This window comes from Meriones unguiculatus, chromosome 20 (assembly GCF_030254825.1).
Source record: "Meriones unguiculatus strain TT.TT164.6M chromosome 20, Bangor_MerUng_6.1, whole genome shotgun sequence".
Classification (NCBI taxonomy): Eukaryota; Metazoa; Chordata; class Mammalia; order Rodentia; family Muridae; genus Meriones; species Meriones unguiculatus.
The window spans coordinates 3,646,037-3,672,190 of NC_083367.1; positions in this window are offsets into that span (position 1 = coordinate 3,646,037).

Genomic DNA, 26,154 nt, shown 5'->3' on the forward strand with positions numbered 1-26,154 from the left:
GCAAAGCACAACTTTGTAAACTAATTCACATATGTGTCGCCTGTTCAATTATTATAACAGGAAAACTGGAAAGTGATATAACCCTAACCCTAACCCTAACCCAAAGGTCCTAACCCTAACCCTAACCCTAACCCTAACCCCTAACCCTAACCCTAACCCTAACCCTAACCCTAACCGTAACCCTAACGCTAACCCTATCCCTTACCCAGCCCTAACCCTAACCCTAACCCTAACCCTAACCCTAACCCTAAACCTAACTCTAACTTTTTCCTAACAGGAACAAGTTTCCAAGGAAAGAACGTAAATGAAAAGCACTACTTTGTAAACTGAATCACATGTGTGTCACTCGCTCAATTAGGAATACAGGAATACCGAAAATTGTTATATCGCACTTTACGGCACAGAAACTAGTTTCCATCGAAAGAACAGAAAAGCAAAGCACAACTTTGTAAACTAAATCACATACATGTTGCCCGTTCAATTATTACAACAGGAAAACTGAAAAGTGATATATCACACTGTACAGCACAGAAACAAGTTTCCAAGAAGTACAGAAACCAAAAGCACTACTTTGTTAACTAAATCACATGTGTGTCGCTCGCTCAATTAGGAATACAGGGAAACCGAAAAGTGTTATCTCACACTGTATGGCACAGAAACAAGTTTCCAAAGAAAGAACAGAAACGCAAAGCACAACTTTGTAAACTAATTCACATACGTGTCGACTGTTCAATTATTGTAACAGGAAAACTGAAAAGTGATATATCACATTGTACAGCACAGGAACAACTTTCAAATGAAAGAACAAAAAGGAAAATCACTAATTTGTAAACTAAATCACATGTGTGTCGCTCGCTTCATTAGGAATACAGGAAAACTGAAAAGTAATATATCTCACTGTACAGGACAAGAACAAGTTTCCAACGAAAGAACAGAAAAGCAAAGCACTACTTTTAAACAGAATCACCTGTGTGTCGCTCGCTCAATTAGGAATACAGGAAAACTGAAAAGTGTTATCTCGCACTGTACGGCACAGAAACAAGTTTCCATTGAAAGAACAGAAACGCAAAGCACAACTTTGTAAACTAATTCACATATGTGTCGCCTGTTCAATTATTATAACAGGAAAACTGAAAAGTGATATAACCCTAACCCTACCCCTAACCCTACGGCCCTAACCCTAACCCTAACCCCTAACCCTAACCCTAACCCCTAACCCTAACCCTAACCCTAACCCTAACCCTAACCCTAACGCTACCCCTAACCCTAACCCTAACCCTAACCCTAACCCTAACCCTAACCCTAAGTTGTTCCTAACAGGAACAAGTTTCCTAACAGGGACAAGTTTCTAACGAAAGAATATAAATGAAAAGCACTACTTTGTAAACTGAATCACATGTGTGTCACTCGCTCAATTAGGAATACAGGAAAACCGAAAAGTGTTATCTCGCACTGTACGGCACAGAAACTAGTTTCCATCGAAAGAACAGAAAAGCAAAGCACAACATTGTAAAGTAATTCACATACATGTCGCCTGTTCAATTATTATAAGAGGAAAACTGAAAAGTAATAGAACACACTGTACAGCACAGGAACATGTTTCCATCGAAAGAACAGAAAAGCAAAGCACAACTTTGTAAACTAAATCACATACGTGTCGCCTGTTCAATTATTACAACAGGAAAACTGAAAAGTGATATATCACACTGTACAGCGCAGAAACAAGTTTCCAAGAAGAACAGAAACCCAAAGAACTACTTTGTAAACTAAATCACAAGTGTGTCGCTCACTCAATGAGGAATACAGGGAAACCGGAAAGTGTTATCTCACACTGTATGGCACAGAAACAAGTTTCCAAAGAAAGAACAGAAACGCAAAGCACAACTTTGTAAACTAAATGACATACGTGTCGCCTGTTCAATTATTATAACAGGAAAACTGAAAAGTGATATAACACACTGTACAGCACAGGAACAAGTTTCAAATGAAAGAACAAAAAAGAAAATCACTAATTTGTAAACTAAATCACATGTGTGTCGCTCGCTCCATTAGGAATACAGGAAAACTGAACAGTAATATATCTCACTGTACAGCACAAGAACAAGTTTCCAACGATAGAACAGAAAAGCAAAGCACTACTTTTAAACAGAATCACCTGTGTGTTGCTCGCTCAATTAGGGATACAGGAAAATTGAAAAGTGTTATCTCACACTGTACGGCACAGAAACAAGTTTCCATTGAAAGAACAGAAACGCAAAGCACAACTTTGTAAACTAATTCACATATGTGTCGCCTGTTCAATTATTATAACAGGAAAACTGAAAAGTGATATAACCCTAACCCTAACCCTAACCCTAACCCTAACCCTAACTTGTTCCTAACAGGAACAAGTTTCCAACGAAAGAACGTAAATGAAAAGCATTACATTGTAAACTGAATCACATGTGTGTCACTCGCTCAATTAGGAATACAGGAAAACCGAAAAGTGTTATCTCACACTGTATGGCACAGAAACTAGTTTCCATCGAAAGAACAGAAAAGCAAAGCATAACTTTGTAAACTAAATCACATACGTGTCGCCCGTTCAATTATTACAACAGGAAAACTGAAAAGTGATATATCACACTGTACAGCACAGAAACAAGTTTCCAAGAAGAACAGAAACCAAAAGCACTACTTTGTAAACTTAATCACATGTGTGTCGCTCGCTCAATTAGGAATACAGGAAAACCGAAAAGTGTTATCTCGCACTGTAATGCACAGAAACTAGTTTCCATCGAAAGAACAGAAAAGCAAAGCACAACTTTGTAAACTAAATCACATACGTGTCGCCTGTTCAATTATTGTAACAGGAAAACTGAAAAGTGATCTAACCCTAACACTAAACCTAACCCTAACTTGTTCCTCACAGGAACAAGTTTCCAATGAAAGAATGTAAATGAAAAGCACTACTTTGTAAACTGAATCACATGTAAGACACTGTACAGCACAGGAACATGTTTCCAACGAAAGAACAGAAACGCAAAGCACAACTTTGTAAACTAATTCACATACGTGTCGCCTGTTCAATTATTGTAACAGGAAAACTGAAAAGTGATATATCACATTGTACTGCACAGGAACAAGTTTCAAATGAAAGAACAAAAAAGAAAATCACTAATTTGTAAACTAAATCACATGTGTGTCGCTCGCTTCAATAGGAATACAGGAAAACTGAAAAGTAATATATCTCACTGTACAGCACAAGAACAAGTTTCCAACGAAAGAACAGAAAAGCAAAGCACTACTTTTAAACAGAATCACCTGTGTGTCGCTCGCTCAATTAGGAATACAGGAAAACTGAAAAGTGTTATCTCGCACTGTACGGCACAGAAACAAGTTTCCATTGAAAGAACAGAAACGCAAAGCACAACTTTGAAAACTAATTCACATATGTGTCGCCTGTTCAAATATTATAACAGGAAAACTGAAAAGTGATATAACCCTAACCCTAACCTTAACCCTAACCCTAAGGCCCTAACCCTAACCCTAACCCTAACCCTAACCCTAACCCTAACCCTAACCCTAACTTGTTCCTAACAGGAACAAGTTTCCTAACAGGGACAAGTTTCCAACGAAAGAATGTAAATGAAAAGCACTACTTTGTAAACTGAATCAAATGTGTGTCACTCGCTCAATTAGGAATACAGGGAATCCGAAAAGTGTTATCTCGCACTGTACGGCACAGAAACTAGTTTCCATCGAAAGAACAGAAAAGCAAAGCCCAACTTTGTAAACTAATTCACATACATGTCGCCTTTTCAAGTATTATAAGAGGAAAACTGAAAAGTGATATAACACACTGTACAGCACAGGAACATGTTTCCATCGAAAGAACAGAAAAGCAAAGCACAACTTTGTAAACTAAATCACATACGTGTCGCCCGTTCAATTATTACAACAGGAAAACTGAAAAGTGATATATCACACTGTACAGCACAGAAACAAGTTTCCAAGAAGAACAGAAACCCAAAGCACTACTTTGTAAACTAAATCACAAGTGTGTCGCTCACTCAATTAGGAATACAGGGAAACCGGAAAGTGTTATCTCACACTGTATGGCACAGAAACAAGTTTCCAAAGAAAGAACAGAAACGCAAAGCACAACTTTGTAAACTAAATGACATACGTGTCGCCTGTTCAATTATTATAAGAGGAAAACTGAAAAGTGATATAGCACACTGTACAGCACAGGAACATGTTTCCATCGAAAGAACAGAAACGCAAAGCACAACTTTGTAAACTAATTCACATACGTGTCGCCTGTTCAATTATTATAACAGGAAAACTGAAAAGTGATATATCACATTGTACAGCACAGGAACAAGTTTCAAAGGAAAGAACAAAAAAGAAAATCACTAATTTGTAAACTAAATCACATGTGTGTCGCTCGCTCCATTAGGAATACAGGAAAACTGAACAGTAATATATCTCACTGTACAGCACAAGAACAAGTTTCCAACGATAGAACAGAAAAGCAAAGCACTACTTTTAAACAGAATCACCTCTGTGTTGCTCGCTCAATTAGGAATACAGGAAAACTGAAAAGTGTTATCTCAAACTGTACGGCACAGAAACAAGTTTCCATTGAAAGAACAGAAAGGCAAAGCACAACTTTGTAAACTAATTCACATATGTGTCGCCTGTTCAATTATTATAACAGGAAAACTGAAAAGTGATATAACCCTAACCCTAACCCTAACCCAAAGGTCCTAACCCTAACCCTAACCCTAACCCTAACCCTAACCCTAACCCTAACGCTAACCCTATCCCTTACCCAGCCCTAACCCTAACCCTAACCCTAACCCTAACCCTAACTCTAACTTTTTCTTAACAGGAACAAGTTTCCAAGGAAAGAACGTAAATGAAAAGCACTACTTTGTAAACTGAATCACATGTGTGTCACTCGCTCAATTAGGAATACAGGAATACCGAAAATTGTTATATCGCACTTTACGGCACAGAAACTAGTTTCCATCGAAAGAACAGAAAAGCAAAGCACAACTTTGTAAACTAAATCACATACATGTTGCCCGTTCAATTATTACAACAGGAAAACTGAAAAGTGATATATCACACTGTACAGCACAGAAACAAGTTTCCAAGAAGAACAGAAACCAAAAGCACTACTGTGTTAACTAAATCACATGTGTGTCGCTCGCTCAATTAGGAATACAGGGAAACCGAAAAGTGTTATCTCACACTGTATGGCACAGAAACAAGTTTCCAAAGAAAGAACAGAAACGCAAAGCACAACTTTGTAAACTAATTCACATACGTGTCGCCTGTTCAATTATTATAAGAGGAAAACTGAAAAGTGATATAACCCTAACACTAAACCTAACCCTAAGGCCCTAACCCTAACCCTAACCCTAACTTGTTCCTCACAGGAACAAGTTTCCAACGAAAGAATGTAAATGAAAAGCACTACTTTGTAAACTGAATCACATGTAACACACTGTACAGCACAGGAACATGTTTCCAACGAAAGAACAGAAACGCAAAGCACAACTTTGTAAACTAATTCACATACGTGTCGCCTGTTCAATTATTGTAACAGGAAAACTGAAAAGTGATATATCACATTGTACAGCACAGGAACAAGTTTCAAATGAAAGAACAAAAAAGAAAATCACTAATTTGTAAACTAAATCACATGTGTGTCGCTCGCTTCAATAGGAATACAGGAAAACTGAAAAGTAATATATCTCACTGTACAGCACAAGAACAAGTTTCCAACGAAAGAACAGAAAAGCAAAGCACTACTTTTAAACAGAATCACCTGTGTGTCGCTCGCTCAATTAGGAATACAGGAAAACTGAAAAGTGTTATCTCGCACTGTACGGCACAGAAACAAGTTTCCATTGAAAGAACAGAAACGCAAAGCACAACTTTGAAAACTAATTCACATATGTGTCGCCTGTTCAATTATTATAACAGGAAAACTGAAAAGTGATATAACCCTAACCCTAACCCTAACCCTAACCCTAAGGCCCTAACCCTAACCCTAAACCCTAACCCTAACCCTAACCCTAACCCTAACCCTAACCCTAACCCTAACCCTAACTTGTTCCTAACAGGAACAAGTTTCCTAACAGGGACAAGTTTCCAACGAAAGAATGTAAATGAAAAGCACTACTTTGTAAACTGAATCAAATGTGTGTCACTCGCTCAATTAGGAATACAGGGAATCCGAAAAGTGTTATCTCGCACTGTACGGCACAGAAACTAGTTTCCATCGAAAGAACAGAAAAGCAAAGCCCAGCTTTGTAAACTAATTCACATACATGTCGCCTTTTCAAGTATTATAAGAGGAAAACTGAAAAGTGATATAACACACTGTACAGCACAGGAACATGTTTCCATCGAAAGAACAGAAAAGCAAAGCACAACTTTGTAAACTAAATCACATACGTGTCGCCCGTTCAATTATTACAACAGGAAAACTGAAAAGTGATATATCACACTGTACAGCACAGAAACAAGTTTCCAAGAAGAACAGAAACCCAAAGCACTACTTTGTAAACTAAATCACAAGTGTGTCGCTCACTCAATTAGGAATACAGGGAAACCGGAAAGTGTTATCTCACACTGTATGGCACAGAAACAAGTTTCCAAAGAAAGAACAGAAACGCAAAGCACAACTTTGTAAACTAAATGACATACGTGTCGCCTGTTCAATTATTATAAGAGGAAAACTGAAAAGTGATATAACACACTGTACAGCACAGGAACATGTTTCCATCGAAAGAACAGAAACGCAAAGCACAACTTTGTAAACTAATTCACATACGTGTCGCCTGTTCAATTATTATAACAGGAAAACTGAAAAGTGATATATCACATTGTACAGCACAGGAACAAGTTTCAAAGGAAAGAACAAAAAAGAAAATCACTAATTTGTAAACTAAATCACATGTGTGTCGCTCGCTCCATTAGGAATACAGGAAAACTGAACAGTAATATATCTCACTGTACAGCACAAGAACAAGTTTCCAACGATAGAACAGAAAAGCAAAGCACTACTTTTAAACAGAATCACCTCTGTGTTGCTCGCTCAATTAGGAATACAGGAAAACTGAAAAGTGTTATCTCAAACTGTACGGCACAGAAACAAGTTTCCATTGAAAGAACAGAAAGGCAAAGCACAACTTTGTAAACTAATTCACATATGTGTCGCCTGTTCAATTATTATAACAGGAAAACTGAAAAGTGATATAACCCTAACCCTAACCCTAACCCAAAGGTCCTAACCCTAACCCTAACCCTAACCCTAACCCTAACCCTAACCCTAACCCTAACCCTAACGCTAACCCTATCCCTTACCCAGCCCTAACCCTAACCCTAACCCTAACCCTAACCCTAACTCTAACTTTTTCCTAACAGGAACAAGTTTCCAAGGAAAGAACGTAAATGAAAAGCACTACTTTGTAAACTGAATCACATGTGTGTCACTCGCTCAATTAGGAATACAGGAATACCGAAAATTGTTATATCGCACTTTACGGCACAGAAACTAGTTTCCATCGAAAGAACAGAAAAGCAAAGCACAACTTTGTAAACTAAATCACATACATGTTGCCCGTTCAATTATTACAACAGGAAAACTGAAAAGTGATATATCACACTGTACAGCACAGAAACAAGTTTCCAAGAAGAACAGAAACCAAAAGCACTACTGTGTTAACTAAATCACATGTGTGTCGCTCGCTCAATTAGGAATACAGGGAAACCGAAAAGTGTTATCTCACACTGTATGGCACAGAAACAAGTTTCCAAAGAAAGAACAGAAACGCAAAGCACAACTTTGTAAACTAATTCACATACGTGTCGCCTGTTCAATTATTATAAGAGGAAAACTGAAAAGTGATATAACCCTAACACTAAACCTAACCCTAAGGCCCTAACCCTAACCCTAACCCTAACTTGTTCCTCACAGGAACAAGTTTCCAACGAAAGAATGTAAATGAAAAGCACTACTTTGTAAACTGAATCACATGTAACACACTGTACAGCACAGGAACATGTTTCCAACGAAAGAACAGAAACGCAAAGCACAACTTTGTAAACTAATTCACATACGTGTCGCCTGTTCAATTATTGTAACAGGAAAACTGAAAAGTGATATATCACATTGTACAGCACAGGAACAAGTTTCAAATGAAAGAACAAAAAAGAAAATCACTAATTTGTAAACTAAATCACATGTGTGTCGCTCGCTTCAATAGGAATACAGGAAAACTGAAAAGTAATATATCTCACTGTACAGCACAAGAACAAGTTTCCAACGAAAGAACAGAAAAGCAAAGCACTACTTTTAAACAGAATCACCTGTGTGTCGCTCGCTCAATTAGGAATACAGGAAAACTGAAAAGTGTTATCTCGCACTGTACGGCACAGAAACAAGTTTCCATTGAAAGAACAGAAACGCAAAGCACAACTTTGAAAACTAATTCACATATGTGTCGCCTGTTCAATTATTATAACAGGAAAACTGAAAAGTGATATAACTCTAACCCTAACCCTAACCCTAACCCTAAGGCCCTAACCCTAACCCTAAACCCTAACCCTAACCCTAACCCTAACCCTAACCCTAACCCTAACCCTAACCCTAACTTGTTCCTAACAGGAACAAGTTTCCTAACAGGGACAAGTTTCCAACGAAAGAATGTAAATGAAAAGCACTACTTTGTAAACTGAATCAAATGTGTGTCACTCGCTCAATTAGGAATACAGGGAATCCGAAAAGTGTTATCTCGCACTGTACGGCACAGAAACTAGTTTCCATCGAAAGAACAGAAAAGCAAAGCCCAGCTTTGTAAACTAATTCACATACATGTCGCCTTTTCAAGTATTATAAGAGGAAAACTGAAAAGTGATATAACACACTGTACAGCACAGGAACATGTTTCCATCGAAAGAACAGAAAAGCAAAGCACAACTTTGTAAACTAAATCACATACGTGTCGCCCGTTCAATTATTACAACAGGAAAACTGAAAAGTGATATATCACACTGTACAGCACAGAAACAAGTTTCCAAGAAGAACAGAAACCCAAAGCACTACTTTGTAAACTAAATCACAAGTGTGTCGCTCACTCAATTAGGAATACAGGGAAACCGGAAAGTGTTATCTCACACTGTATGGCACAGAAACAAGTTTCCAAAGAAAGAACAGAAACGCAAAGCACAACTTTGTAAACTAAATGACATACGTGTCGCCTGTTCAATTATTATAAGAGGAAAACTGAAAAGTGATATAACACACTGTACAGCACAGGAACATGTTTCCATCGAAAGAACAGAAACGCAAAGCACAACTTTGTAAACTAATTCACATACGTGTCGCCTGTTCAATTATTATAACAGGAAAACTGAAAAGTGATATATCACATTGTACAGCACAGGAACAAGTTTCAAAGGAAAGAACAAAAAAGAAAATCACTAATTTGTAAACTAAATCACATGTGTGTCGCTCGCTCCATTAGGAATACAGGAAAACTGAACAGTAATATATCTCACTGTACAGCACAAGAACAAGTTTCCAACGATAGAACAGAAAAGCAAAGCACTACTTTTAAACAGAATCACCTCTGTGTTGCTCGCTCAATTAGGAATACAGGAAAACTGAAAAGTGTTATCTCAAACTGTACGGCACAGAAACAAGTTTCCATTGAAAGAACAGAAAGGCAAAGCACAACTTTGTAAACTAATTCACATATGTGTCGCCTGTTCAATTATTATAACAGGAAAACTGAAAAGTGATATAACCCTAACCCTAACCCTAACCCAAAGGTCCTAACCCTAACCCTAACCCTAACCCTAACCCTAACCCTAACGCTAACCCTATCCCTTACCCAGCCCTAACCCTAACCCTAACCCTAACCCTAACCCTAACTCTAACTTTTTCCTAACAGGAACAAGTTTCCAAGGAAAGAACGTAAATGAAAAGCACTACTTTGTAAACTGAATCACATGTGTGTCACTCGCTCAATTAGGAATACAGGAATACCGAAAATTGTTATATCGCACTTTACGGCACAGAAACTAGTTTCCATCGAAAGAACAGAAAAGCAAAGCACAACTTTGTAAACTAAATCACATACATGTTGCCCGTTCAATTATTACAACAGGAAAACTGAAAAGTGATATATCACACTGTACAGCACAGAAACAAGTTTCCAAGAAGAACAGAAACCAAAAGCACTACTGTGTTAACTAAATCACATGTGTGTCGCTCGCTCAATTAGGAATACAGGGAAACCGAAAAGTGTTATCTCACACTGTATGGCACAGAAACAAGTTTCCAAAGAAAGAACAGAAACGCAAAGCACAACTTTGTAAACTAATTCACATACGTGTCGCCTGTTCAATTATTATAAGAGGAAAACTGAAAAGTGATATAACCCTAACCCTAACCCTAACCCTAACCCTAAGGCCCTAACCCTAACCCTAAACCCTAACCCTAACCCTAACCCTAACCCTAACCCTAACCCTAACCCTAACTTGTTCCTAACAGGAACAAGTTTCCTAACAGGGACAAGTTTCCAACGAAAGAATGTAAATGAAAAGCACTACTTTGTAAACTGAATCAAATGTGTGTCACTCGCTCAATTAGGAATACAGGGAATCCGAAAAGTGTTATCTCGCACTGTACGGCACAGAAACTAGTTTCCATCGAAAGAACAGAAAAGCAAAGCCCAGCTTTGTAAACTAATTCACATACATGTCGCCTTTTCAAGTATTATAAGAGGAAAACTGAAAAGTGATATAACACACTGTACAGCACAGGAACATGTTTCCATCGAAAGAACAGAAAAGCAAAGCACAACTTTGTAAACTAAATCACATACGTGTCGCCCGTTCAATTATTACAACAGGAAAACTGAAAAGTGATATATCACACTGTACAGCACAGAAACAAGTTTCCAAGAAGAACAGAAACCCAAAGCACTACTTTGTAAACTAAATCACAAGTGTGTCGCTCACTCAATTAGGAATACAGGGAAACCGGAAAGTGTTATCTCACACTGTATGGCACAGAAACAAGTTTCCAAAGAAAGAACAGAAACGCAAAGCACAACTTTGTAAACTAAATGACATACGTGTCGCCTGTTCAATTATTATAAGAGGAAAACTGAAAAGTGATATAGCACACTGTACAGCACAGGAACATGTTTCCATCGAAAGAACAGAAACGCAAAGCACAACTTTGTAAACTAATTCACATACGTGTCGCCTGTTCAATTATTATAACAGGAAAACTGAAAAGTGATATATCACATTGTACAGCACAGGAACAAGTTTCAAAGGAAAGAACAAAAAAGAAAATCACTAATTTGTAAACTAAATCACATGTGTGTCGCTCGCTCCATTAGGAATACAGGAAAACTGAACAGTAATATATCTCACTGTACAGCACAAGAACAAGTTTCCAACGATAGAACAGAAAAGCAAAGCACTACTTTTAAACAGAATCACCTCTGTGTTGCTCGCTCAATTAGGAATACAGGAAAACTGAAAAGTGTTATCTCAAACTGTACGGCACAGAAACAAGTTTCCATTGAAAGAACAGAAAGGCAAAGCACAACTTTGTAAACTAATTCACATATGTGTCGCCTGTTCAATTATTATAACAGGAAAACTGAAAAGTGATATAACCCTAACCCTAACCCTAACCCAAAGGTCCTAACCCTAACCCTAACCCTAACCCTAACCCTAACCCTAACCCTAACGCTAACCCTATCCCTTACCCAGCCCTAACCCTAACCCTAACCCTAACCCTAACCCTAACTCTAACTTTTTCTTAACAGGAACAAGTTTCCAAGGAAAGAACGTAAATGAAAAGCACTACTTTGTAAACTGAATCACATGTGTGTCACTCGCTCAATTAGGAATACAGGAATACCGAAAATTGTTATATCGCACTTTACGGCACAGAAACTAGTTTCCATCGAAAGAACAGAAAAGCAAAGCACAACTTTGTAAACTAAATCACATACATGTTGCCCGTTCAATTATTACAACAGGAAAACTGAAAAGTGATATATCACACTGTACAGCACAGAAACAAGTTTCCAAGAAGAACAGAAACCAAAAGCACTACTGTGTTAACTAAATCACATGTGTGTCGCTCGCTCAATTAGGAATACAGGGAAACCGAAAAGTGTTATCTCACACTGTATGGCACAGAAACAAGTTTCCAAAGAAAGAACAGAAACGCAAAGCACAACTTTGTAAACTAATTCACATACGTGTCGCCTGTTCAATTATTATAAGAGGAAAACTGAAAAGTGATATAACCCTAACACTAAACCTAACCCTAAGGCCCTAACCCTAACCCTAACCCTAACTTGTTCCTCACAGGAACAAGTTTCCAACGAAAGAATGTAAATGAAAAGCACTACTTTGTAAACTGAATCACATGTAACACACTGTACAGCACAGGAACATGTTTCCAACGAAAGAACAGAAACGCAAAGCACAACTTTGTAAACTAATTCACATACGTGTCGCCTGTTCAATTATTGTAACAGGAAAACTGAAAAGTGATATATCACATTGTACAGCACAGGAACAAGTTTCAAATGAAAGAACAAAAAAGAAAATCACTAATTTGTAAACTAAATCACATGTGTGTCGCTCGCTTCAATAGGAATACAGGAAAACTGAAAAGTAATATATCTCACTGTACAGCACAAGAACAAGTTTCCAACGAAAGAACAGAAAAGCAAAGCACTACTTTTAAACAGAATCACCTGTGTGTCGCTCGCTCAATTAGGAATACAGGAAAACTGAAAAGTGTTATCTCGCACTGTACGGCACAGAAACAAGTTTCCATTGAAAGAACAGAAACGCAAAGCACAACTTTGAAAACTAATTCACATATGTGTCGCCTGTTCAATTATTATAACAGGAAAACTGAAAAGTGATATAACCCTAACCCTAACCCTAACCCTAACCCTAAGGCCCTAACCCTAACCCTAAACCCTAACCCTAACCCTAACCCTAACCCTAACCCTAACCCTAACCCTAACCCTAACTTGTTCCTAACAGGAACAAGTTTCCTAACAGGGACAAGTTTCCAACGAAAGAATGTAAATGAAAAGCACTACTTTGTAAACTGAATCAAATGTGTGTCACTCGCTCAATTAGGAATACAGGGAATCCGAAAAGTGTTATCTCGCACTGTACGGCACAGAAACTAGTTTCCATCGAAAGAACAGAAAAGCAAAGCCCAGCTTTGTAAACTAATTCACATACATGTCGCCTTTTCAAGTATTATAAGAGGAAAACTGAAAAGTGATATAACACACTGTACAGCACAGGAACATGTTTCCATCGAAAGAACAGAAAAGCAAAGCACAACTTTGTAAACTAAATCACATACGTGTCGCCCGTTCAATTATTACAACAGGAAAACTGAAAAGTGATATATCACACTGTACAGCACAGAAACAAGTTTCCAAGAAGAACAGAAACCCAAAGCACTACTTTGTAAACTAAATCACAAGTGTGTCGCTCACTCAATTAGGAATACAGGGAAACCGGAAAGTGTTATCTCACACTGTATGGCACAGAAACAAGTTTCCAAAGAAAGAACAGAAACGCAAAGCACAACTTTGTAAACTAAATGACATACGTGTCGCCTGTTCAATTATTATAAGAGGAAAACTGAAAAGTGATATAACACACTGTACAGCACAGGAACATGTTTCCATCGAAAGAACAGAAACGCAAAGCACAACTTTGTAAACTAATTCACATACGTGTCGCCTGTTCAATTATTATAACAGGAAAACTGAAAAGTGATATATCACATTGTACAGCACAGGAACAAGTTTCAAAGGAAAGAACAAAAAAGAAAATCACTAATTTGTAAACTAAATCACATGTGTGTCGCTCGCTCCATTAGGAATACAGGAAAACTGAACAGTAATATATCTCACTGTACAGCACAAGAACAAGTTTCCAACGATAGAACAGAAAAGCAAAGCACTACTTTTAAACAGAATCACCTCTGTGTTGCTCGCTCAATTAGGAATACAGGAAAACTGAAAAGTGTTATCTCAAACTGTACGGCACAGAAACAAGTTTCCATTGAAAGAACAGAAAGGCAAAGCACAACTTTGTAAACTAATTCACATATGTGTCGCCTGTTCAATTATTATAACAGGAAAACTGAAAAGTGATATAACCCTAACCCTAACCCTAACCCAAAGGTCCTAACCCTAACCCTAACCCTAACCCTAACCCTAACCCTAACCCTAACCCTAACCCTAACGCTAACCCTATCCCTTACCCAGCCCTAACCCTAACCCTAACCCTAACCCTAACTCTAACTTTTTCCTAACAGGAACAAGTTTCCAAGGAAAGAACGTAAATGAAAAGCACTACTTTGTAAACTGAATCACATGTGTGTCACTCGCTCAATTAGGAATACAGGAATACCGAAAATTGTTATATCGCACTTTACGGCACAGAAACTAGTTTCCATCGAAAGAACAGAAAAGCAAAGCACAACTTTGTAAACTAAATCACATACATGTTGCCCGTTCAATTATTACAACAGGAAAACTGAAAAGTGATATATCACACTGTACAGCACAGAAACAAGTTTCCAAGAAGAACAGAAACCAAAAGCACTACTGTGTTAACTAAATCACATGTGTGTCGCTCGCTCAATTAGGAATACAGGGAAACCGAAAAGTGTTATCTCACACTGTATGGCACAGAAACAAGTTTCCAAAGAAAGAACAGAAACGCAAAGCACAACTTTGTAAACTAATTCACATACGTGTCGCCTGTTCAATTATTATAAGAGGAAAACTGAAAAGTGATATAACCCTAACACTAAACCTAACCCTAAGGCCCTAACCCTAACCCTAACCCTAACTTGTTCCTCACAGGAACAAGTTTCCAACGAAAGAATGTAAATGAAAAGCACTACTTTGTAAACTGAATCACATGTAACACACTGTACAGCACAGGAACATGTTTCCAACGAAAGAACAGAAACGCAAAGCACAACTTTGTAAACTAATTCACATACGTGTCGCCTGTTCAATTATTGTAACAGGAAAACTGAAAAGTGATATATCACATTGTACAGCACAGGAACAAGTTTCAAATGAAAGAACAAAAAAGAAAATCACTAATTTGTAAACTAAATCACATGTGTGTCGCTCGCTTCAATAGGAATACAGGAAAACTGAAAAGTAATATATCTCACTGTACAGCACAAGAACAAGTTTCCAACGAAAGAACAGAAAAGCAAAGCACTACTTTTAAACAGAATCACCTGTGTGTCGCTCGCTCAATTAGGAATACAGGAAAACTGAAAAGTGTTATCTCGCACTGTACGGCACAGAAACAAGTTTCCATTGAAAGAACAGAAACGCAAAGCACAACTTTGAAAACTAATTCACATATGTGTCGCCTGTTCAATTATTATAACAGGAAAACTGAAAAGTGATATAACTCTAACCCTAACCCTAACCCTAACCCTAAGGCCCTAACCCTAACCCTAAACCCTAACCCTAACCCTAACCCTAACCCTAACCCTAACCCTAACCCTAACTTGTTCCTAACAGGAACAAGTTTCCTAACAGGGACAAGTTTCCAACGAAAGAATGTAAATGAAAAGCACTACTTTGTAAACTGAATCAAATGTGTGTCACTCGCTCAATTAGGAATACAGGGAATCCGAAAAGTGTTATCTCGCACTGTACGGCACAGAAACTAGTTTCCATCGAAAGAACAGAAAAGCAAAGCCCAGCTTTGTAAACTAATTCACATACATGTCGCCTTTTCAAGTATTATAAGAGGAAAACTGAAAAGTGATATAACACACTGTACAGCACAGGAACATGTTTCCATCGAAAGAACAGAAAAGCAAAGCACAACTTTGTAAACTAAATCACATACGTGTCGCCCGTTCAATTATTACAACAGGAAAACTGAAAAGTGATATATCACACTGTACAGCACAGAAACAAGTTTCCAAGAAGAACAGAAACCCAAAGCACTACTTTGTAAACTAAATCACAAGTGTGTCGCTCACTCAATTAGGAATACAGGGAAACCGGAAAGTGTTATCTCACACTGTATGGCACAGAAACAAGTTTCCAAAGAAAGAACAGAAACGCAAAGCACAACTTTGTAAACTAAATGACATACGTGTCGCCTGTTCAATTATTATAAGAGGAAAACTGAAAAGTGATATAACACACTGTACAGCACAGGAACATGTTTCCATCGAAAGAACAGAAACGCAAAGCACAACTTTGTAAACTAATTCACATACGTGTCGCCTGTTCAATTATTATAACAGGAAAACTGAAAAGTGATATATCACATTGTACAGCACAGGAACAAGTTTCAAAGGAAAGAACAAAAAAGAAAATCACTAATTTGTAAACTAAATCACATGTGTGTCGCTCGCTCCATTAGGAATACAGGAAAACTGAACAGTAATATATCTCACTGTACAGCACAAGAACAAGTTTCCAACGATAGAACAGAAAAGCAAAGCACTACTTTTAAACAGAATCACCTCTGTGTTGCTCGCTCAATTAGGAATACAGGAAAACTGAAAAGTGTTATCTCAAACTGTACGGCACAGAAACAAGTTTCCATTGAAAGAACAGAAAGGCAAAGCACAACTTTGTAAACTAATTCACATATGTGTCGCCTGTTCAATTATTATAACAGGAAAACTGAAAAGTGATATAACCCTAACCCTAACCCTAACCCAAAGGTCCTAACCCTAACCCTAACCCTAACCCTAACCCTAACCCTAACGCTAACCCTATCCCTTACCCAGCCCTAACCCTAACCCTAACCCTAACCCTAACCCTAACTCTAACTTTTTCCTAACAGGAACAAGTTTCCAAGGAAAGAACGTAAATGAAAAGCACTACTTTGTAAACTGAATCACATGTGTGTCACTCGCTCAATTAGGAATACAGGAATACCGAAAATTGTTATATCGCACTTTACGGCACAGAAACTAGTTTCCATCGAAAGAACAGAAAAGCAAAGCACAACTTTGTAAACTAAATCACATACATGTTGCCCGTTCAATTATTACAACAGGAAAACTGAAAAGTGATATATCACACTGTACAGCACAGAAACAAGTTTCCAAGAAGAACAGAAACCAAAAGCACTACTGTGTTAACTAAATCACATGTGTGTCGCTCGCTCAATTAGGAATACAGGGAAACCGAAAAGTGTTATCTCACACTGTATGGCACAGAAACAAGTTTCCAAAGAAAGAACAGAAACGCAAAGCACAACTTTGTAAACTAATTCACATACGTGTCGCCTGTTCAATTATTATAAGAGGAAAACTGAAAAGTGATATAACCCTAACCCTAACCCTAACCCTAACCCTAAGGCCCTAACCCTAACCCTAAACCCTAACCCTAACCCTAACCCTAACCCTAACCCTAACCCTAACCCTAACTTGTTCCTAACAGGAACAAGTTTCCTAACAGGGACAAGTTTCCAACGAAAGAATGTAAATGAAAAGCACTACTTTGTAAACTGAATCAAATGTGTGTCACTCGCTCAATTAGGAATACAGGGAATCCGAAAAGTGTTATCTCGCACTGTACGGCACAGAAACTAGTTTCCATCGAAAGAACAGAAAAGCAAAGCCCAGCTTTGTAAACTAATTCACATACATGTCGCCTTTTCAAGTATTATAAGAGGAAAACTGAAAAGTGATATAACACACTGTACAGCACAGGAACATGTTTCCATCGAAAGAACAGAAAAGCAAAGCACAACTTTGTAAACTAAATCACATACGTGTCGCCCGTTCAATTATTACAACAGGAAAACTGAAAAGTGATATATCACACTGTACAGCACAGAAACAAGTTTCCAAGAAGAACAGAAACCCAAAGCACTACTTTGTAAACTAAATCACAAGTGTGTCGCTCACTCAATTAGGAATACAGGGAAACCGGAAAGTGTTATCTCACACTGTATGGCACAGAAACAAGTTTCCAAAGAAAGAACAGAAACGCAAAGCACAACTTTGTAAACTAAATGACATACGTGTCGCCTGTTCAATTATTATAAGAGGAAAACTGAAAAGTGATATAACACACTGTACAGCACAGGAACATGTTTCCATCGAAAGAACAGAAACGCAAAGCACAACTTTGTAAACTAATTCACATACGTGTCGCCTGTTCAATTATTATAACAGGAAAACTGAAAAGTGATATATCACATTGTACAGCACAGGAACAAGTTTCAAAGGAAAGAACAAAAAAGAAAATCACTAATTTGTAAACTAAATCACATGTGTGTCGCTCGCTCCATTAGGAATACAGGAAAACTGAACAGTAATATATCTCACTGTACAGCACAAGAACAAGTTTCCAACGATAGAACAGAAAAGCAAAGCACTACTTTTAAACAGAATCACCTCTGTGTTGCTCGCTCAATTAGGAATACAGGAAAACTGAAAAGTGTTATCTCAAACTGTACGGCACAGAAACAAGTTTCCATTGAAAGAACAGAAAGGCAAAGCACAACTTTGTAAACTAATTCACATATGTGTCGCCTGTTCAATTATTATAACAGGAAAACTGAAAAGTGATATAACCCTAACCCTAACCCTAACCCAAAGGTCCTAACCCTAACCCTAACCCTAACCCTAACCCTAACCCTAACGCTAACCCTATCCCTTACCCAGCCCTAACCCTAACCCTAACCCTAACCCTAACCCTAACTCTAACTTTTTCCTAACAGGAACAAGTTTCCAAGGAAAGAACGTAAATGAAAAGCACTACTTTGTAAACTGAATCACATGTGTGTCACTCGCTCAATTAGGAATACAGGAATACCGAAAATTGTTATATCGCACTTTACGGCACAGAAACTAGTTTCCATCGAAAGAACAGAAAAGCAAAGCACAACTTTGTAAACTAAATCACATACATGTTGCCCGTTCAATTATTACAACAGGAAAACTGAAAAGTGATATATCACACTGTACAGCACAGAAACAAGTTTCCAAGAAGAACAGAAACCAAAAGCACTACTGTGTTAACTAAATCACATGTGTGTCGCTCGCTCAATTAGGAATACAGGGAAACCGAAAAGTGTTATCTCACACTGTATGGCACAGAAACAAGTTTCCAAAGAAAGAACAGAAACGCAAAGCACAACTTTGTAAACTAATTCACATACGTGTCGCCTGTTCAATTATTATAAGAGGAAAACTGAAAAGTGATATAACCCTAACCCTAACCCTAACCCTAACCCTAAGGCCCTAACCCTAACCCTAAACCCTAACCCTAACCCTAACCCTAACCCTAACCCTAACCCTAACCCTAACTTGTTCCTAACAGGAACAAGTTTCCTAACAGGGACAAGTTTCCAACGAAAGAATGTAAATGAAAAGCACTACTTTGTAAACTGAATCAAATGTGTGTCACTCGCTCAATTAGGAATACAGGGAATCCGAAAAGTGTTATCTCGCACTGTACGGCACAGAAACTAGTTTCCATCGAAAGAACAGAAAAGCAAAGCCCAGCTTTGTAAACTAATTCACATACATGTCGCCTTTTCAAGTATTATAAGAGGAAAACTGAAAAGTGATATAACACACTGTACAGCACAGGAACATGTTTCCATCGAAAGAACAGAAAAGCAAAGCACAACTTTGTAAACTAAATCACATACGTGTCGCCCGTTCAATTATTACAACAGGAAAACTGAAAAGTGATATATCACACTGTACAGCACAGAAACAAGTTTCCAAGAAGAACAGAAACCCAAAGCACTACTTTGTAAACTAAATCACAAGTGTGTCGCTCACTCAATTAGGAATACAGGGAAACCGGAAAGTGTTATCTCACACTGTATGGCACAGAAACAAGTTTCCAAAGAAAGAACAGAAACGCAAAGCACAACTTTGTAAACTAAATGACATACGTGTCGCCTGTTCAATTATTATAAGAGGAAAACTGAAAAGTGATATAACACACTGTACAGCACAGGAACATGTTTCCATCGAAAGAACAGAAACGCAAAGCACAACTTTGTAAACTAATTCACATACGTGTCGCCTGTTCAATTATTATAACAGGAAAACTGAAAAGTGATATATCACATTGTACAGCACAGGAACAAGTTTCAAAGGAAAGAACAAAAAAGAAAATCACTAATTTGTAAACTAAATCACATGTGTGTCGCTCGCTCCATTAGGAATACAGGAAAACTGAACAGTAATATATCTCACTGTACAGCACAAGAACAAGTTTCCAACGATAGAACAGAAAAGCAAAGCACTACTTTTAAACAGAATCACCTCTGTGTTGCTCGCTCAATTAGGAATACAGGAAAACTGAAAAGTGTTATCTCAAACTGTACGGCACAGAAACAAGTTTCCATTGAAAGAACAGAAAGGCAAAGCACAACTTTGTAAACTAATTCACATATGTGTCGCCTGTTCAATTATTATAACAGGAAAACTGAAGAGTGATATAACCCTAACCCTAACCCTAACCCAAAGGTCCTAACCCTAACCCTAATCCTAACCCTAACCCCTAACCCTAACCCTAACCCTAACCCTAACCCTAACCCTAACGCTAACCCTATCCCTTACCCAGCCCTAACCCTAACCCTAACCCTAACCCTAACCCTAACCCTAACTCTAACTTTTTCCTAACAGGAACAAGTTTCCAAGGAAAGAACGTAAATGAAAAGCACTACTTTGTAAACTGAATCACATGTGTGTCACTCGCTCAATTAGGAATACAGGAATACCGAAAATTGTTATATCGCACTTTACGGCACAGAAACTAGTTTCCATGGAAAGAACAGAAAAGCAAAGCACAACTTTGTAAACTAAATCACATACATGTTGCCCGTTCAATTATTACAACAGGAAAACTGAAAAGTGATATATCACACTGTACAGCACAGAAACAAGTTTCCAAGAAGAACAGAAACCAAAAGCACTACTGTGTTAACTAAATCACATGTGTGTCGCTCGCTCAATTAGGAATACAGGGAAACCGAAAAGTGTTATCTCACACTGTATGGCACAGAAACAAGTTTCCAAAGAAAGAACAGAAACGCAAAGCACAACTTTGTAAACTAATTCACATACGTGTCGCCTGTTCAATTATTATAAGAGGAAAACTGAAAAGTGATATAACCCTAACACTAAACCTAACCCTAAGGCCCTAACCCTAACCCTAACCCTAACTTGTTCCTCACAGGAACAAGTTTCCAACGAAAGAATGTAAATGAAAAGCACTACTTTGTAAACTGAATCACATGTAACACACTGTACAGCACAGGAACATGTTTCCAACGAAAGAACAGAAACGCAAAGCACAACTTTGTAAACTAATTCACATACGTGTCGCCTGTTCAATTATTGTAACAGGAAAACTGAAAAGTGATATATCACATTGTACAGCACAGGAACAAGTTTCAAATGAAAGAACAAAAAGGAAAATCACTAATTTGTAAACTAAATCACATGTGTGTCGCTCGCTTCAATAGGAATACAGGAAAACTGAAAAGTAATATATCTCACAGTACAGCACAAGAACAAGTTTCCAACGAAAGAACAGAAAAGCAAAGCACTACTTTTAAACAGAAGCACCTGTGTGTTGCTCGCTCAATTAGGAGTACAGGAAAACTGAAAAGTGTTATCTCGCACTGTACGGCACAGAAACAAGTTTCCATTGAAAGAACAGAAACGCAAAGCACAACTTTGAAAACAAATTCACATGTGTGTCGCCTGTTCAATTATTATAACAGGAAAACTGAAAAGTGATATAACCCTAACCCTAACCCTAACCCTAACCCTAAGGCCCTAACCCTAACCCTAACCCCTAACCCTAACCCTAACCCTAACCCTAACCCTAACCCCTAACCCTAACCCTAACCCTAACCCTAACCCTAACCCTAACGCTAACCCTAACCCTAACCCTAACCCTAACCCTAACCCTAACTTGTTCCTAACAGGAACAAGTTTCCTAACAGGGACAAGTTTCCAACGAAAGAATGTAAATGAAAAGCACTACTTTGTAAACTGAATCAAATGTGTGTCACTCGCTCAATTAGGAATACAGGGAATCCGAAAAGTGTTATCTCGCACTGTACGGCACAGAAACTAGTTTCCATCGAAAGAACAGAAAAGCAAAGCACAACTTTGTAAACTAATTCACATACATGTCGCCTTTTCAAGTATTATAAGAGGAAAACTGAAAAGTGATATAACACACTGTACAGCACAGGAACATGTTTCCATCGAAAGAACAGAAAAGCAAAGCACAACTTTGTAAACTAAATCACATACGTGTCGCCCGTTCAATTATTACAACAGGAAAACTGAAAAGTGATATATCACACTGTACAGCACAGAAACAAGTTTCCAAGAAGAACAGAAACCCAAAGCACTACTTTGTAAACTAAATCACAAGTGTGTCGCTCACTCAATTAGGAATACAGGGAAACCGGAAAGTGTTATCTCACACTGTATGGCACAGAAACAAGTTTCCAAAGAAAGAACAGAAACGCAAAGCACAACTTTGTAAACTAAATGACATACGTGTCGCCTGTTCAATTATTATAAGAGGAAAACTGAAAAGTGATATAACACACTGTACAGCACAGGAACATGTTTCCATCGAAAGAACAGAAACGCAAAGCACAACTTTGTAAACTAATTCACATACGTGTCGCCTGTTCAATTATTATAACAGGAAAACTGAAAAGTGATATATCACATTGTACAGCACAGGAACAAGTTTCAAAGGAAAGAACAAAAAAGAAAATCACTAATTTGTAAACTAAATCACATGTGTGTCGCTCGCTCCATTAGGAATACAGGAAAACTGAACAGTAATATATCTCACTGTACAGCACAAGAACAAGTTTCCAACGATAGAACAGAAAAGCAAAGCACTACTTTTAAACAGAATCACCTCTGTGTTGCTCGCTCAATTAGGAATACAGGAAAACTGAAAAGTGTTATCTCAAACTGTACGGCACAGAAACAAGTTTCCATTGAAAGAACAGAAAGGCAAAGCACAACTTTGTAAACTAATTCACATATGTGTCGCCTGTTCAATTATTATAACAGGAAAACTGAAAAGTGATATAACCCTAACCCTAACCCTAACCCAAAGGTCCTAACCCTAACCCTAACCCTAACCCTAACCCTAACCCCTAACCCTAACCCTAACCCTAACCCTAACCCTAACCCTAACCCTAACGCTAACCCTATCCCTTACCCAGCCCTAACCCTAACCCTAACCCTAACCCTAACCCTAACCCTAACTCTAACTTTTTCCTAACAGGAACAAGTTTCCAAGGAAAGAACGTAAATGAAAAGCAGTACTTTGTAAACTGAATCACATGTGTGTCACTCGCTCAATTAGGAATACAGGAATACCGAAAATTGTTATATCGCACTTTACGGCACAGAAACTAGTTTCCATCGAAAGAACAGAAAAGCAAAGCACAACTTTGTAAACTAAATCACATACATGTTGCCCGTTCAATTATTACAACAGGAAAACTGAAAAGTGATATATCACACTGTACAGCACAGAAACAAGTTTCCAAGAAGAACAGAAACCAAAAGCACTACTGTGTTAACTAAATCACATGTGTGTCGCTCGCTCAATTAGGAATACAGGGAAACCGAAAAGTGTTATCTCACACTGTATGGCACAGAAACAAGTTTCCAAAGAAAGAAAAGAAACGCAAAGCACAACTTTGTAAACTAATTCACATACGTGTCGCCTGTTCAATTATTATAACAGGAAAACTGAAAAGTGATATAACCCTAACACTAAACCTAACCCTAAGGCCCTAACCCTAACCCTAACCCTAACTTGTTCCTCACAGGAACAAGTTTCCAACGAAAGAATGTAAATGAAAAGCACTACTTTGTAAACTGAATCACATGTAACACACTGTACAGCACAGGAACATGTTTCCAACGAAAGAACAGAAACGCAAAGCACAACTTTGTAAACTAATTCACATACGTGTCGCCTGTTCAATTATTGTAACAGGAAAACTGAAAAGTGATATATCACATTGTACAGCACAGGAACAAGTTTCAAATGAAAGAACAAAATAGAAAATCACTAATTTGTAAACTAAATCACATGTGTGTCGCTCGCTTCAATAGGAATACAGGAAAACTGAAAAGTAATATATCTCACTGTACAGCACAAGAACAAGTTTCCAACGAAAGAACAGAAAAGCAAAGCACTACTTTTAAACAGAAGCACCTGTGTGTCGCTCGCTCAATTAGGAATACAGGAAAACTGAAAAGTGTTATCTCGCACTGTACGGCACAGAAACAAGTTTCCATTGAAAGAACAGAAACGCAAAGCACAACTTTGAAAACTAATTCACATATGTGTCGCCTGTTCAATTATTATAACAGGAAAACTGAAAAGTGATATAACCCTAACCCTAACCATAACCCTAACCCTAAGGCCCTAACCCTAACCCTAACCCCTAACCCTAACCCTAACCCTAACCCTAACCCTAACCCTAACCCTAACCCCTAACCCTAACCCAAACCCTAACCCTAACTCTAACCCTAACCCTAACCCTAACCCTAAACCTAACGCTAACCCTAACCCTAACCCTAAAGCTAACCCTAACCCTAACCCTAACTTTTCCTAACAGGAACAAGTTTCCTAACAGGGACAAGTTTCCAACGAAAGAATGTAAATGAAAAGCACTACTTTGTAAACTGAATCAAATGTGTGTCACTCGCTCAATTAGGAATACAGGGAATCCGAAAAGTGTTATCTCGCACTGTACGGCATAGAAACTAGTTTCCATCGAAAGAACAGAAAAGCAAAGCACAACTTTGTAAACTAATTCACATACATGTCGCCTGTTCAAGTATTATAAGAGGAAAACTGAAAAGTGATATAACACACTGTACAGCACAGGAACATGTTTCCATCGAAAGAACAGAAAAGCAAAGCACAACTTTGTAAACTAAATCACATACGTGTCGCCCGTTCAATTATTACAACAGGAAAACTGAAAAGTGATATATCACACTGTACAGCACAGAAACAAGTTTCCAAGAAGAACAGAAACCCAAAGCACTACTTTGTAAACTAAATCACAAGTGTGTCGCTCACTCAATTAGGAATACAGGGAAACCGGAAAGTGTTATCTCACACTGTATGGCACAGAAACAAGTTTCCAAAGAAAGAACAGAAACGCAAAGCACAACTTTGTAAACTAAATGACATACGTGTCGCCTGTTCAATTATTATAAGAGGAAAACTGAAAAGTGATATAACACACTGTACAGCACAGGAACATATTTCCATCGAAAGAACAGAAACGCAAAGCACAACTTTGTAAACTAATTCACATACGTGTCGCCTGTTCAATTATTATAACAGGAAAACTGAAAAGTGATATATCACATTGTACAGCACAGGAACAAGTTTCAAAGGAAAGAACAAAAAAGAAAAACACTAATTTGTAAACTAAATCACATGTGTGTCGCTCGCTCCATTAGGAATACAGGAAAACTGAACAGTAATATATCTCACTGTACAGCACAAGAACAAGTTTCCAACGATAGAACAGAAAAGCAAAGCACTACTTTTAAACAGAATCACCTCTGTGTTGCTCGCTCAATTAGGAATACAGGAAAACTGAAAAGTGTTATCTCAAACTGTACGGCACAGAAACAAGTTTCCATTGAAAGAACAGAAAGGCAAAGCACAACTTTGTAAACTAATTCACATATGTGTCGCCTGTTCAATTATTATAACAGGAAAACTGAAAAGTGATATAACCCTAACCCTAACCCTAACCCAAAGGTCCTAACCCTAACCCTAACCCTAACCCTAACCCCTAACCCTACCCCTAACCCTAACCCTAACCCTAACCCTAACGCTAACCCTATCCCTTACCCAGCCCTAACCCTAACCCTAACCCTAACCCTAACCCTAAACCTAACTCTAACTTTTTCCTAACAGGAACAAGTTTCCAAGGAAAGAACGTAAATGAAAAGCACTACTTTGTAAACTGAATCACATGTGTGTCACTCGCTCAATTAGGAATACAGGAATA